General features: G+C 46.3%; 1 long non-coding RNA gene across 1 annotated transcript; it reads right to left on the reverse strand.

The window, feature by feature from the left end:
- Positions 1–5,068: 5,068 nt before the first annotated feature.
- On the reverse strand, positions 5,069–13,194 carry LOC107502458. The gene is made up of 3 exons (XR_001595005.2): positions 12,559–13,194; positions 11,872–11,998; positions 5,069–5,747 (listed from the first exon to the last, which is right to left on the reverse strand). It is a non-coding gene; the product is annotated as an uncharacterized LOC107502458 (long non-coding RNA).
- Between the last annotated feature and the right edge of the window lie 1,864 nt (positions 13,195–15,058).

Consider the following 15,058-nt stretch of genomic DNA (forward strand, 5'->3'; position numbering starts at 1 on the left):
TGATGATGACGATGACGACAGGTACTGTTACAGCTCTTCCTAAGGCTAGCATGGTGCTATGGTAGTTATTATTATAATTTTAGGTGTTATTATTATTTCTCTCTCTCTCTCTCTCTCTCTCTCTCTCTCTCTCTCTCTCTCTCTCTGCTACCCTGCTCAAGATCCATGGCTGCGCCACACCCATCTCCCCACTCCTGGGAGCTACCTGCCAGGAACCAATGCTCCCAACCTCTCACAGGGACTTAATAAGGTCTCTCAGAAGACAGAGCTAGCTCAGGGCCTGCAGGGAGCTTGAGGCAGAAGAAGCTGCATGAAGGGAAGGAGGTGGCTATAGGCAAAGCTGGGCCGAGCTGGAGGGTTTCCCCTGACTTGGGAACAACCCAAGTCTCTGCAGCAAAGCCTAGGCCAGAGCAACCCTCACATGCATGCACATTGCTTTCCAAGCTTCTCATCCATTCTTTAACTTGAGTAAAAGCTTCATGAAGCTTCATCAAGACCAGACAGTGCTGAAATTAATTCCTCAGAGTCTATGCACCTGAGTTTGAATCCTGACTCTGCCCCCTTCCCAACTGTATGACCCTGAGATACTACTGACTTCCCCTCTCTGAGAATTTATTGCCTCATCTTGGAAATAGGGATGATAATTGTTCCCATGCCATCACCGGTGGCTGTGAAGATTGAATAGTAAAATGTAAATAAAGGGCTGACCCTAATGCCTGGCACCAAGTCAATTCCCCCTTTTTGTCAGCTATATTATTATTATTATTATTATTATTATTATTATTATTATTATATCAGTCAGGATGGGATAGGTTATGCTGCTAACACAAGTAACCCCCACATCTTCACAGATTTATTTCAGATTTGTATTGCATGTCTCTCAGTTTGGCACAGAGAGTAGAAGCTCTGATTATCAGCAGCCACTTTGTGTTTATGAAGTCACTCAGAACACAGGCTGATGGGACACAGCCTCCATCTCAAATGTTATCAGTGGCTGTGCTGGAGGGAAAGAGAAATCCTGAGCATCTCCAACCAGCCATTAAATGCCCCAGCCTAGAAAGGAGCATGCTCTTGATTCACGGGCCAAAACCAATCACATGGTTCCACCACCCATAAGGGAGCCAACAAGACAAAACTCTGGTGAACAATATGTATGAACCCTACAATAACAAGGACCCATTTAGAATCCTAGGACCTCACACACAGAAAGACCCTTGGGATTGTCTGGTTTTTCAGATTAGGAGTTTAGGACCCAGAGAGAAAAAGAGGCTTACTGAAGGTCACACGGCAAACTGACTTCAGAACTGGAATTCCAAATTAGGGTCTCAGGCTTCTGAGCCAGGTTGTTCTTGTTCACCCCACAGCATCCCCTCAAGCCCAGTGGCTCAAATGTATCAACACAATTTTGGCCAATAAGAAACCCCTGGAAGGTTAGGGAGAATTTCTCTCTCTTTAAAAGAGTCTGAGATGTGGAAGTGTCTAGAATAGCTTTGGGTGCTGTCATGTGAAGACGAACGCCAGCAGCCATTTTGTGTCTATGAAGAAATAATGTTGAGGCCAGAGCCCATACTCTGAGGAGGCAGAGTGAACATACGGGAAGAATTTGGATCTTCGATGATGTCATTGAGCCCCCGAATCAACCAACCTGAAATCAACTTCTCTGAACTTCTTGCTGTACAAGATAATAAGTTGTCTTCCTCCTCCACTGGAATATAAGCCCCATGAGGGCAAAAAACATGAGGGCAAAGAATCATCTGTGTTAGCGCAGTGCTGTTCATAGCTGGCTCTCAATGTTTGTTGAATGTTTAATGCTTCCTCATTCATTCATTCATTCTCTTATTCCAAAATATTCACCAAGCAAGCTTCAGGAGGCCAGAAATCTTCTGCTATTGTTGTTGCTCGCTATTGAATCCCAAAAGCCTGGAATGGTATCTGCCACTAGACAAGCTCTCAAATATTCATCGAGTGGATTAGGAAACAAATTGAACTCCCCATATGTGCAAGAAGTCAGGCCAAGACGTACCTGTGCATTCATAAGAAAGAAAGCCTGAGGAAGCTACGAGGATTAAAATGGTAGAACTAGTGTAACAACGCTGCATTTCCAGTCTAGCCTGGTAATAACACTGCCAGCGTTCCACTGGAGGGAGGCAAACCGAAAGCAGTAGCCAATGTCAGGCAGTGGCACCCTTAACCCCCATTCCTGAGCTGTAAGTCCCTTAAGGGCAAAGACAGCTTTTGGAGAAGTGTCTGTCCCAGTGGAAGAGCTCTGGAGCCTGCAGGAGGCTAAGTTCCCACCACTTCTCTTACCAGATGGCTGTCCCAGGCTCTGCCTGCATCCATCATGGCAGTTGGCAGTTGGTCTTGGTGAAAACAGAAGCGATGCTTGAGAGATGGATGTCAATGGCAAATGGGCTGTGATGATCATGCGTCTCCATTTTCCCCTTAATATACATGATGAATAAACTTAATTACACGGAAAATTGCTGCCATTGAAGAATGTGGCACATGTGGCTTTCTCATGTTGCTTAGCTTCCTCACTCTCCGGACACTGAGAAGTTTCCGGCGAGGGAACAAGTCAGCCTCACTGACTCCAGGATCAGCTTCCAAAAGGAGAAAGTCACACTCAAGGAGAGACAAAACAGACTGCTGATGAAATGATAGAATGTCAGCGTTGAGAAAACCTGGAGCATTTATTTCATCCAACACCCATTTTTACAGATGCGGATGACTGAGACTCGGAGGGATGAGTGGGATGACTTGAATCAGGGCCGGGGAATAAACCATGGTCTCTTCCTTCCCCAAGTCCTGTATGTTGCTCTGATTCAAAAGACATGTACATCAAATCCCTCTTGATTTCAATTTCTTCAAAAGCAGATATTTGGGAAACTCACCCATGCCAAGAGTCTCCTCTATCATGAGCAAAATTCTGAGCATGCGCCAGACCAGAAACAGTGCTCAACAAGAGTTAGCTGTCATTTGTATTGTTTTTATTGAAATTATCATGACAAATTTTGAGCGATTTATATAAAAAGTTTCCCCAGATGGAAGAGAGGGGGAAAAGTCAGGATCTGGGAGGCAGGAAATCTAGGCACTTGTAGAGCCTTTGTTACTAACTAGCTCTATGCAGTTTAGTACACCTCAGAGCCTCAGTTTTCTGTCCTGTAAAATGAACATAATAATCTTTCCTGTTAACCATCAGTGGGTTGTTGGAGGCTCCGGTAAGATAATGAATGTCTGAATTTGTTGTAGAATAGTTGTAATGGGAGAATTCTGCACTGCGTCATTGTATAGCCGATAGTTGATAGAGCTTAAGCTTGAGCAAATGTCCTGGGGTCTTCCAGTCTCTGCTGAGATGAAGCTTTTCTGAAATCAGGTAACTGGGGTGGGATGGCAGAGAGGGAATACAAACAGCTGATAGTTGTGCACAACCTTCATTATTATCCAGTAGACACTTACTCTGCCAAGGGAGAGGTACAAAGATGAGTAAGGCATAAGCTCTATCCTTAAGGAGCATAAAGCCTAGAAAAAGAGACAGACACCATCGATCGATTAGTATGGTGACTAAACAACAGCCAAAAGTAGCTGCAAAGCACAAGGCACAATCAAGGAGGACTGCCTGGAGGAGTGTGGGTTTGAACGAATCGTTCGTTTATGCATGCATGCATGCAGTATATCTAATGAGCTGGAAATACAGAAGTGGATAAAACAGGCATGTTCCTGCTTTCATTGACTACAATCCACAACATGAGATTTATCCAGGCCAACACGGGGCAGTGGGAAAAGCACTTGGAGCAGAGGGAACGACATCAGCAAAGGCATGAAGGTGTAAAGTCATTTGGCATTATTAGAGCATAAACCACTGACGAGGAGATAAGGCTGGATAGGAAACCTCTCTTATGCAGTTTGCAAAGAAGCAGAAATATCTCATTCTCCATCAATACCACCTGCTCGTCTTCTATCAGAAGTGCACTGTGCCATGGATAAATGAATGAATGAATGTGGCCTGTCCATACGATGGAATATTATTCAGCCACAAAAAAAAGGAATGAGGTACTGATACATTCTACAGTATGGATGAACCTCGAAGACATTATGCTAAGTGGAGTAAGGCAGGTACAAAAGGACAAATATCGCATGACTTCACTTATGTAAGGTATCTAGAGTAGGCAAATTCATTGAGAAGGAAAGTAGAATAGGGGATCCCAGGGGCTGGAGGGGAGGAAGGAAGGGACAGTTAGTGATTAATGAATTTCAGTTTGAAATGATGAAAACATTCTGGAAACAGATGTTGGTGATGGTTGTAGAGCAAGGTAAATGGACTTAGTGCCACTGAACTGTGCACTTAGAAATGGTACATGTTATTTATGCTATGTATATTTTACCACAATTTTTTAGCACTTCTCTGAACTATTTGAGTACCTTATAAATACTCAGAAGTCTATTCTTTCATTCGTTCATTCCACAGATATTTATTAAGTACCAACAACATACCAGACACCATTTCAAGCACGGAGGAAGCAGAGGCAAAAAAGACAGACGAAGACCCCTGCTGGCCCAGAGATGACAGGAATGCGGGAACCAGACAGTAAACAAGTAACTGCATTAATAAACCAGGTAATTATAGATGGTGATGCGCTAAGAAGGATATAAACAGGGGGATGTGCTGGGGAGAGATGGGAGGGAGGCTTTCTACTGTGGAGAGTGTGTGGTTGGGACTGGGCTCCCTTGGAAGGTAGCAGGTCCCCTGAAGCCTGCAGGAAGCAAGATCTTTGCTCCACTCTAGAAGGGAACTAGGGCCTGGGGACGGGTACAGATGAAGCTAAGACTCGGGACCCTTACATAAGCTTTTTCCAAGCCTCCTCATCAGAATTTACTTCCACATTCTAACTTTCCTCTCTCCTGCTGCAGGCATCTCTTTGGGATCTTGAAAGAGAAGAGAACTTTTTAGAAAATGGCCCTTGCGCTGGTCTTCCCTGTCACCCCATCCCCTCCAACCTCTCACAGTGTCACCTGAGACCCACAGTTGTTGTGGGTGAGACGCACCAGTGAGCTGGGAGCTGCAGCCTGTTAGCAGTAATATAATTAAGTCCCAAGCTGGGGCAGAGCCCATTAGCGCCTTTAGATCATCCAAAGGCAGTGGTTTACTTAATGAAAGGTTCTCTATTACAAAATTGGGCTTCCATCCATCTCCATTATGGGGGGTAGTTTACCTGCTAATACATGCACTGTGCACACTCCCTGGCAGGGGGTGGCGGCGACGGGAAGGTGCAGAATGGCTTTTCAGGCACCAGGACGTTGATGAACAGCCCGTCCCTGCCACCGAGGCAGACGGAACATCTAACTCTCCTAGAGTCAACTGTCTGCCAGTGTCTAGGGGATGAGAGTAGATGGAGACTTCTTGGGATGGGGAAATTCAGGCCAAGACTAGAAGATTCCTGCCTCAGGATGTAGGTTCAGCCAGGGTGACTCGCAGAATGACTTCCGGTCACGCAACTGGGAGATGAGGTTTCCATCTCAGCCTGATAAGGAGAAGTTCTGGGTGGTCCTGGGCTTCAGCTTTTTCAGTCATATGATGATGTGTCCGTGGTTCCTTGTTGCTCACCTGCCATCAGCACCTCCCGTTGACTCTACCTCCAAGGAGCTTCCAGGATCTGATCCTTTCTGGTTACCACGGCCCCTCCAGTCTGAGTCATCATCACCTTTGGTCATCAGCCTTCTGTTCAGGCTCTGGCTTCGACTCTTGTCCCCTACAGCCAGAGAAACACTTCTATTTTTTTAAATTAATTGAGTAAAATTCACGGGCTGTAGCAATTCTACTCCTAGATATCTAGAAAATATATATATAGGGAGTATATATATACACACACGCATATATATATATATATATATATATATATATATACCAAAAAGAACTGAAAACAGGTGTTTCAACAAATCTTTGTCCACTGATGTTCACAACAGCCAAAAGGTGGGGACCACCTGAATGTCCATCAACAGACGAAGGGATAAACCAGACATGGTGTTTCCACACAATGGAATATTATTCAACTATTAAAAGGAACCAAGTTGTGATACATACTACAGTGTGGATGAACAGAAGGGCCTTTTGAAAAACCAATCCTGTCCCTCCTTAGCATGGCCCCTTCCACTGGTCTGTTTGAATGACATCCAGATTTGGTGTGAGGGCCTGCAAGGTCCTATACTCTGATTTTCTCTCTGACTTTGTTTCTTTCCACGCCTGCCTCCCCTGGCTCACTACACTCAGCCCACCACCCTCGATCCGAGACTAGAACACACCAACCTGGCTCCCACCTCGGGGCCTTTGCCATTGCTGTCCCCTCCACCTGGAGGGCCCTTCCTCTGACAGACTTCATCTCGTGTCTCATGCCTCACTCCAAAGTCACCTCCACAGAGAAGCAGTCCTGGACCACCCCATACTGACCATTTTCTGCCTCCTGCTCTCTTGTTTTCCTATTTTATTGTATTCCCATTTCATTGTTTTCAAAGCTGTTCTAGTGGAAGCTAAAGTAGAAAGTCATCCTGAGCATGAAAGCCATCCTGAACCATCCCTTCACCTCCAGAAGCCCCTAGTTCCTTCTAGAAATTTCCATAGCATCATAAAACATCATTTGTTCATCCCTCCACCTGATACTTTCTTTGTCCCCTTGGAAAGGCAACAAAAACTCTAGATCTGTTCAACACCTTTTTGTCCCAGGCAACATGGACAATGGGAAAAAACATAAGACATGAGCTTTCTATTTCCATGTATGCCAAATGCAGTGGCCAAAAGCAGGTCAGAGATCAGAGGAGAAAGAAGGTTTTAGGGGAGCTTTTGGGGGAGGTAGACTCAACCTGGGTAAAATTTGGCAAATGCATCATTTCCCACTATTTTTACAAAATAAAACTCCCAGTCCTATGAACTGCTCTGAGATAGGGGAAAAAAATTGTTTTATTCTAATAGGTCTGGGGAATTTGGATCAATTCCTTTTGGAGAGTCACAATGCACATCAGAAGTTCAAGTCACTGATAAGGACTGCAGCAAATACACCTGTTGGAATCCTAGCTTTTGTAAGATAGTCAAACACGTATCTGAGTTAAAGCAATTTTAGCAAGAAGCTTCTGTTGCTTTAAGCCCTAGAAGTCCCTTGTTTGTTTCCTCGTGCCCCCCAGTGAGGTAGGAGAGGATGATAGAGAGACCAGCATTCACTGGAAATTTGCTTGTGTCAAACACTGGGGTACACACTTCTTAAAACTTGTCTCATTTGATCCTCACAATGATTCTATGCTATGTATACTATTATGACCCCCATTTTGCAAATGAGAAAACTGAGGTTAAAATGATCCACTTATGGCCACACGACTTAGAAAGGCACATTTTCCTGGCTCTAAGCTCCAGCTTTTTGGCTCTGTGCCACACATCCTACACCTGGGAGCTTGGGTGTGGTTCACAGCCCTTTCTCCCTATCCAGCAACTCCTTTTCCCCAGTCATCCCCTGCTCCTTCACTATCACAGCCTCCTTTGGGAACCGAGAGGTTAACCTGTCCCTCTTGTTTGCCCCACTCAAGTTCATTACACTGACTAATTGCTTCAAAGTCAGTGATTCCACCATCGCTAATGGAAAATGTATCTGCAAGTAATAGATTAATTGGCCACTTGTGATCAGCTCTCAACCAGAGGATCACTGGGCATGCTGGCCCCACCCAGCCAGTCCCTCTGGAGCCAGGTGAGGGAACCAGAGTCTGGATTCAAAGGGGCTCAGGGGGTAGCTGGAGTTTTACTGACCATCACCCTAAGAAAAGCCTGTCAGCCCCTTTTGCCTGTAAGGAAACATATTCTGCATCCTTTTCAAATCATTAAAATGTGAGCATGTTAACTTGAAAGTAATGGAAATCTTATCAGCAGAATATCAGAACACCAGCACATCAGCTTCCTTTTACCCCAGAACAAGGGAGAGGGGTGCTTTTGTTCAGAAGGTAAAGTTCTTAATTATAAAGTAACAGCTACCAGTGTGCACACTAGCTATGTGAAGTCCCCTGCATTGTCTTGTTTAATCCAACAGCCCACAGGTGGGGGCTATCATAATCTTATTTTACATAAGGGATGTGGGGTTCAGAGAGAAGCAGCGAACTTCCCAAGGCCACGTAGCAAGGCAGTAAAAAAAAAGTGGCCTGAGGAGATAGAAGATCTGAGTGACTCCTTACAGATCTTTTATCCTCATTCTAGGGATCAGCAAATGATGGCATGCGTGTGCTGAATCTAGACCCCTGCCTGTATTTATAAATAAAGTTTTATTAGAACACAGCCATGCCATCATTTACATACTTGTTTACATTCATTTATATATACATTTACTTACTCAGCCATATTCGTCTACATACTGTCTTTGTATCACACAGAGAAGTGAGTCGTTAAGACAAAGACCATATAGCGGCTAGCCCACAAAGCCTGAAATATGTACTATCTACTCCTTGGCAGAGAAAGTCTGCAGACAACTGCCAGACCAAGTTACCCTTGTGGGACTTGCACCTTGATGAAATGAGGAAGAGGTAACCAGGAGATTCTGAGGGAAATTCAGTCTCTAAAATTCACTGACTGCTCCCAGGTTATAAGAAGTTCTCTGGAAGCAGAGAGAAGTTAGCAATTGGGGAGAAACAGAGGGACATGGTTCCCTTTCCCTAGCAGACACACAGTAGGCACTCAATAAATGCTTGGTAGATGAATGAAAAACACAGCCAGAGGCCTCAGAGGTCTACAGTTGCAGTTTCCCCTTTGGTTGCTGGGTAAATGAGCTGCTCCACCCCCTGCCTCTTTGCTCCTGGGCTGGGTTGGTTGGGGAGTTTTACTGGCTGAATGAGTCGCTGGAGGCTGTAAAAACACGAGGGCTTTTTCCTTTAAGTCTCCCCTGTAAGTCACCTCGAAGCATTTTCCTGATCGATTGGCTCTTCTCCTCCTTGTAGGAGCCCTCCCCAGGGAACTGTTTGCCGAAAGGAATCGGCCAGTTTGCATTTAGTCACCTTTATCTGACCCAGGAGATAAATCACTCTTAGTTTGGTTTTTCCGCAGGGGGTGGGGGTCCTGGGAGGCCCGCAGTGCACTATGCAAATACCGGGGACCTAATTCAGATGCTGATTATTCCAAAAGGGAGTAGGTCTGAGGATTGGAGCCCGCTGAGTTTCCCTGGGAAAAACAGGTTTCTCTGAGACAAGGGACAGGACTTGTCAAGGCACGATGGCACAGGTGCATTTGAGCTGTTTCAAAAGATTAGACCTCCTTCGGGGGACTCCACATACAGATCATAGATGGCCCTGTGAATGGGCCACTAATGGATGCACCGTGGGCAGGAGAAAAGGGGGTCCACTCTGTGGAGAGGGACTTCAAGCTGGACAGAAAAGGAGTATGTACACAAAGTGCGTCCTAAAGGCCACGGGTTTGTGTTGTAAAGCCAGTTCGGTTTCCTGGCTTCTTTCAAACCCAGCAGGGGGATTCATTCGGGGTGAACAGCTTCCCTTCTTAACCTCGGTTCCCCCCATTGTAAAATGGACTTTCTGATACTGATTTCACAGATACCAACCTCATAAAGTGGTCTTGAGGATTAAATGACCTTCTGCAAAAGGCTTAGCATGTGGCAAACTCAATAAGGTCACTGTTCCTACTCTTTTTACTACTATTAACTGTAATTGTTATTTGGGTGATGCAAAAAAAAGGAGAGACTGTTATTGACACACCGCCCCCCAAACCCCCTCTCACCAATGCATATTGTTGGTTAACACCGCACCCCCCACCCCCTCACATTCCACCCCAATCCACCCCCACCCCCCGCCCTGGCTTCAAAAACACTGACTTCCCCAGAGAGGTGAGTTTTGTGCCCAGAAATTCTGAATCTTCGTCTGTAAAATTCCTTCCACCTTCAGAGACCCTCTTCACAAGGTTTCCTCAGGTTCAGGGCAGATACTGTTAGATGCTGTAAAATCAGTTTTTCTGAGAAGGGTTAAACTCTATCTGCTCCTCCTTAACTCACGGGAACCATCAGAAGGAAATAGTGCAGGCACTGCGGCCTTGGCGAGGAGGGATGTTTTGAGACAGGCCGGAATCCTGGCACCTCTTATCACCCACAGAAACACGGCGATGAAGGGCCCAGCATCAGACAGACCTCTTTTCCAATCCCAGATCTGTCACTTCCTAGCCTGCCTGGTGGTTGAGTCTCCGTAAGCCTCAGTTGCCTCATCAGTAGAATGGGAATACTAATTGCACCAATCTAACAGGATTACCATGAGGGGAATGGGGACAATACATTACAAAGCCCTTAATGCAGAGCCTGGCTCACTGTCCATGCTCCATAAGGGCAGATATTATTATTAACCGACAGCTTCTGACTGCAAGTCAGACGCCATGACTTTTCATCCCAGCTTCGGTTAAAACTGACTAATGACCTTGTTCGGATCCCTGGCCCTCTCTGGGCCTCAGTTGACCCCTCCTGCTCTCCAAAAGCTCCCTTCCTGCGGGAAGTCCCCATGCAGGGTCCTCACCCAGGGTCAGTGCGCCAAGCCCAGGCATCTTTGTTCTTGAATCTCTGTGAACCTCTAAATAGGAAAACTACCTGTTCATTATGTCCTTTTTCTAGGAGCAGAAACTAGGGTTTGCCCAGGCCAGGGTTCACCCCCATGTCCTTCATTTCTTTGAATCACACGTACTTGCACATGTGCACGCGCACACACACGCGAGCGCACACACACACACACATATTGGTAGAATAGCCATCTCCTGCTGCCCTCATCCTCCCCCTTCCCCATCACATGTTCATCCAGAGTCCTTGTCAGAATATCACCCCCGGGACCAGCAGGTGGGAAATGTCATTTTGGATCCATTACTAGAGCTCTAAGGTGCTTAGAGATGATCAACACCAATTCCGACTTTTACCTAGGGAGGAGGGGTGGCCGGGAGCAGCTCGTGTCTCTGGCAAAGAGACCTGTGTTGGCCTCCCCAAGCTGCCAAGGTGCCTGGTACCACCACCCCGGCAAAAGGCAAGGAGGGCTGTCTGGGGGCTGGAGACCCTGCCACTCTGCGTCCCCAGATTTCCCTGCCACAGCTGATTTGAATAATTCAGCAGTGCCAGGTCTCCTGGGCACTATTGTCTTCAGTGAAGGCAAATCAGTCGCCTGCTCGGCCTGTTAAGAGGGCCCCTGCCTGCTGCCTTTTTCTGTAAATCAGGATTAATGAGATGGTGAGGGGAAGCGCCGAGCCCTGGGCAGAGACGTTGGCAGCCAGCTTTCCCGAGCAGCAGCGGGCCTCAGAAGTGGCTCCTGTCTCAATGTCCTCGGGCAGTCTTCTGTGGCAGTCATCAACCTGTCGATAACTAGCTATCACCCAGCCTGCCAGACCCCGCCTCACCTCTCTGCCAGCCCCCATGGCTCCAGGGGAAAGAGAAAGCAGGAGAGAGAGGGCTGTCTGCTAGTGAGCTTTGCCTCTCACCCCTGGCAGCCTAGCAGGCTGGGGTGGTGCCAGGGGCTGGGTTCCTTTCCTGCAGGCTACACCCAAAAGCCAGATGTGAGACCCTCCCAGCCCGGAGCGGGCAGACAGTTTGGTAGGCTCCCAGATAGCAAGTGTTCCGTGCCTGGCTTTTCGATAGCCACCACCACTCAGGGCACAGGGGACAATGTCCTTGTGTCTCTCACTAGTGGTGCCTCCCTCTCCTGTGTACTAGCTAAACAGGTGAGCTCTGGTTACTCCATTTATATGCTGTGTGACCTTGGGCAATTCACTTAGCCTCTCTGAGCCTCAACTGCCTCATCTGGAAAGCGGAAATAAAAACATTTTCTTGCCCCACTGGATGATGAGAAGGTTCCAAGGTACATAGGCTTATAAATCCTTACCACCAGCTGATGTCAGGCCCACAATCACATGTGATTATATTGTATTAGTATCATTGTTGTTATCTTCAGATTTATGCTACTTAAGGTGTGGTCCACAGCCCAGGCCAGGTCACAAATTAACACTTGTCTGCAACACAGTACATACAAAAAGAAAATATTTTCAAACTTTTGTAGTAATTTGATGGACAGCAATTTTATATCTGTTGGATCTAGTAATAAAAAAGTAGGGGCTTGGATGTTGTATGTATTTTATTTTTCATTTAATTTTTGATTTAATTTTTTCATTAAATTTTCATTTAATTTTTCTAAAATTTGTTTTTTTACTGTATTCTATAAAAGTGTCATTCTGCAATAGGTTGGAAATTTTTTTTAAAAAAATACTGCCCATCAGCATCGGTAGGGAGAGAAGCAGTGTCTGAACAAACTCTAACATCTCATGAGTCCCCGGAGATATTGCTACATACAGACAGATTCTGGTTCACAGGCCGTGGTGGGACCTGAGAGTCTGTATTTCTAGCGGGGGCCAAGGGGATGCCGATGATGCTGGTCCAGGGACAGCACTCGTGAGGAGAGAGTATGGAACACCTGGCTGATGCCTCATCCCCTTCCTGACCCAACTTCGTTCCCTCTCACCCCTCCCACCCCCAAAGATGCTGCTTCCTAGTCTTCCCACAGGGACATACTCACCAAGGCCTCCAGAGGCGGAGGTTTCAAAGTTCGGACCCACTACTGATTCAGAGGCACTTGTCAGCAGTCCCAAACCATTGTTGTCCATGAGTCTATGCGTTAGCTGGCTCTTCCACTTTTTGGGGTCTGTCTTGGCAGACATTGGCTGGCTCACTGATGCATCTACAGTCACCTGGGTGCCAGGTGTTTTAAATGGCCTCAGCTGGGACAGCTCACATTGGCTCCATGTGGCCTCTCATCCTCCAACAGGCTAGCCTGAGCTGCTTCTTATGGGGGCCAGAGAACAGGGTGAACAAAGTCTCTTGGACTTAGGCTCAGGACTGACATGCTCTCACTTCTGCCACGTTCTATTAGCCAAAATAAGTCACGAGGACAGCCCAGAATCAAGAGGTGGGAAAAAAGGACCTCACCTCAAGACAGAAGGAGTTGTAAAGTCACATTGCAAAGGACATGAGTACAAAGAGAGGGGGGAGATGCAGGGTCCTTTTTATAGGTTTATCATGATCCCTCTTTCTCGAGGAGGAAACAGAGGGTGAGAGAGGTTCAGAGACTTCCCTGAAGTCCCAAAGCAGCTAGAAAGGGACAGAGCCAAGCTCTGCCGACTCTGGGAACTGAGCTCTCAACCCCTCTTTCAGATTCTTCTCTGTGTGCAAAAAGAAAAAAAAAAAACATTTTGGTAACTCAATTCACCAAAGGAAGAGGGTTTTCAAATATTTTGACATCTCCAGTGGAGGTTTTCGCCTTCTCTGGCTCCCGTGCCACCCCCTGCCCTCTAATCACAGACCTATTTTCCATCACCTGCTCTCTCCTTTCCTCCTGGGTCTTGCAGCTTCAGGCAATTTATCTTTCCCTCTTTTTTTTAATGGTTTCTTTAACACAAGGGTTTTCTAACGAGACAAATTGAAGGGCTTGAGCATCAAGCAGAGCTCGTGTGTGCTCACAGGAGGGGGTACAGGGAGGAGCCAAAAGGAGCCCCCCAAAAAAGACATGCGCAGACTGGTCCCCAAATTCCAGAACTTGGGAATTATATATCTTCAGGTGCTCTACTTGCCCATTTGAGGAAAAGGGCATCCTTGTCCCCAAAATCTAGTGACTCTCTTGTCCTGGCTTCCTCAGACTCCCGCAATCCTGAAAATACGAATGGAAACCCTTTGGAATGGGTTGCCCCACACAGGTGGTCTAGAAACCCGGGCAGTCTGGAAATATAAGTTCACTTTTCTGTAATTGAACAGAAATTCTAGACAAGCCTGTGTTCTGCCAGTTGGCAGAAACACAATTATAGTCCGCTTGGTGTCAACCGCTCCTTTTATCCAGGGCTGTGTCTAAATTCTGGAGAGATTACAGTATGCCAACTTGCATGCATCAGTTATCAATTGCTGCATAAAAAGTTTACCCAAAATGTGGTGGCTTAAAATGACAATAAACATTTATTATGTCCTATGCTATTTGTAGATCAAACATTCATGAGCAGCTTAGCTGGGTGGTCTGGCTGCAGGTCTCTCATGAGGTGGCAGTCAGGTATAAGCTAGGGCTGCAGCCTCATCTGAAGGTTTGATAGGGGCTGGAGGCTGCACTTCCACGGTGACTCACTCACATGCCTGGGAAGTTCATGCTGTCTGTTGTCCAGGGCCTAATGTCTCTCTACAGGGATGCGATATAATAAGAAATATAACTTTGTCGTCATCCTATTTCTGATGTGAAGTTTCTAAAACTTTTGGCATTTCCTAAATGATGAGAGTGATCAGGATGTCTTTTGTTGTGCTACTAAGGTGACTTTTGGACCTTCCATAAGAATGGGGACTGGTTGCCAGGAGAACCAACCGCATGATTAGAGGGTTAGAACTTTCATTCCCACCCTCTGCCTTCTGAGGAGAGGAGAGGGGCTGGAGGTTAAATCAATTGCCATTTGTCAATGATTTAATCAATCAAGATTAAGTAATGAAACCTCCATAAAAACCCAAAAGGACAGAGTGCAGAGAGCTTCATGGAGATGTGGGGAGAGTGGAGTGCCCGGAGAGAGTATGGGAGCACCACACCCCTTCCCACATACCTTCTGTCTGGCTGTTCCTGAGTTATAGCCTGTTATAATATACCAGTGATTTAGTACCTAAATGGGTTTTCTGTGAGCCACTCAAGAAAATTATTCAAACTTAAGGTTGGGATCATGGAAACCTCCGATCTACAGCCAGTTGGTCAGAAGCCTACGTGACAACCTGGAGTTGCGATTGGCATCTGAACTGGGAATGGGGGGTAGGGGACAGGACTGAACACCTACCCTTTGGGATCTGATGCTATCTCTAGGTAAATGGTGTCAGAGCTGAAGTGAATCGTAGGGCACTCAAGTGATGTCATAATTGATGATGGAGGAAAAACTTACCTCTCCCCTACACACACATAATAACTGGGTGTAGCACTTTTAATGGGCCTTGCCACTGAGCTGCTCAGTTTCCTCTCAACGTGGCTTCCTTCAGAGTAAGGGATCCAAAAGACTGAGGTAGAA

Source organism: Rousettus aegyptiacus, unplaced genomic scaffold, assembly GCF_014176215.1.
Source record: "Rousettus aegyptiacus isolate mRouAeg1 unplaced genomic scaffold, mRouAeg1.p scaffold_m13_p_5, whole genome shotgun sequence".
Taxonomy (NCBI): domain Eukaryota; kingdom Metazoa; phylum Chordata; class Mammalia; order Chiroptera; family Pteropodidae; genus Rousettus; species Rousettus aegyptiacus.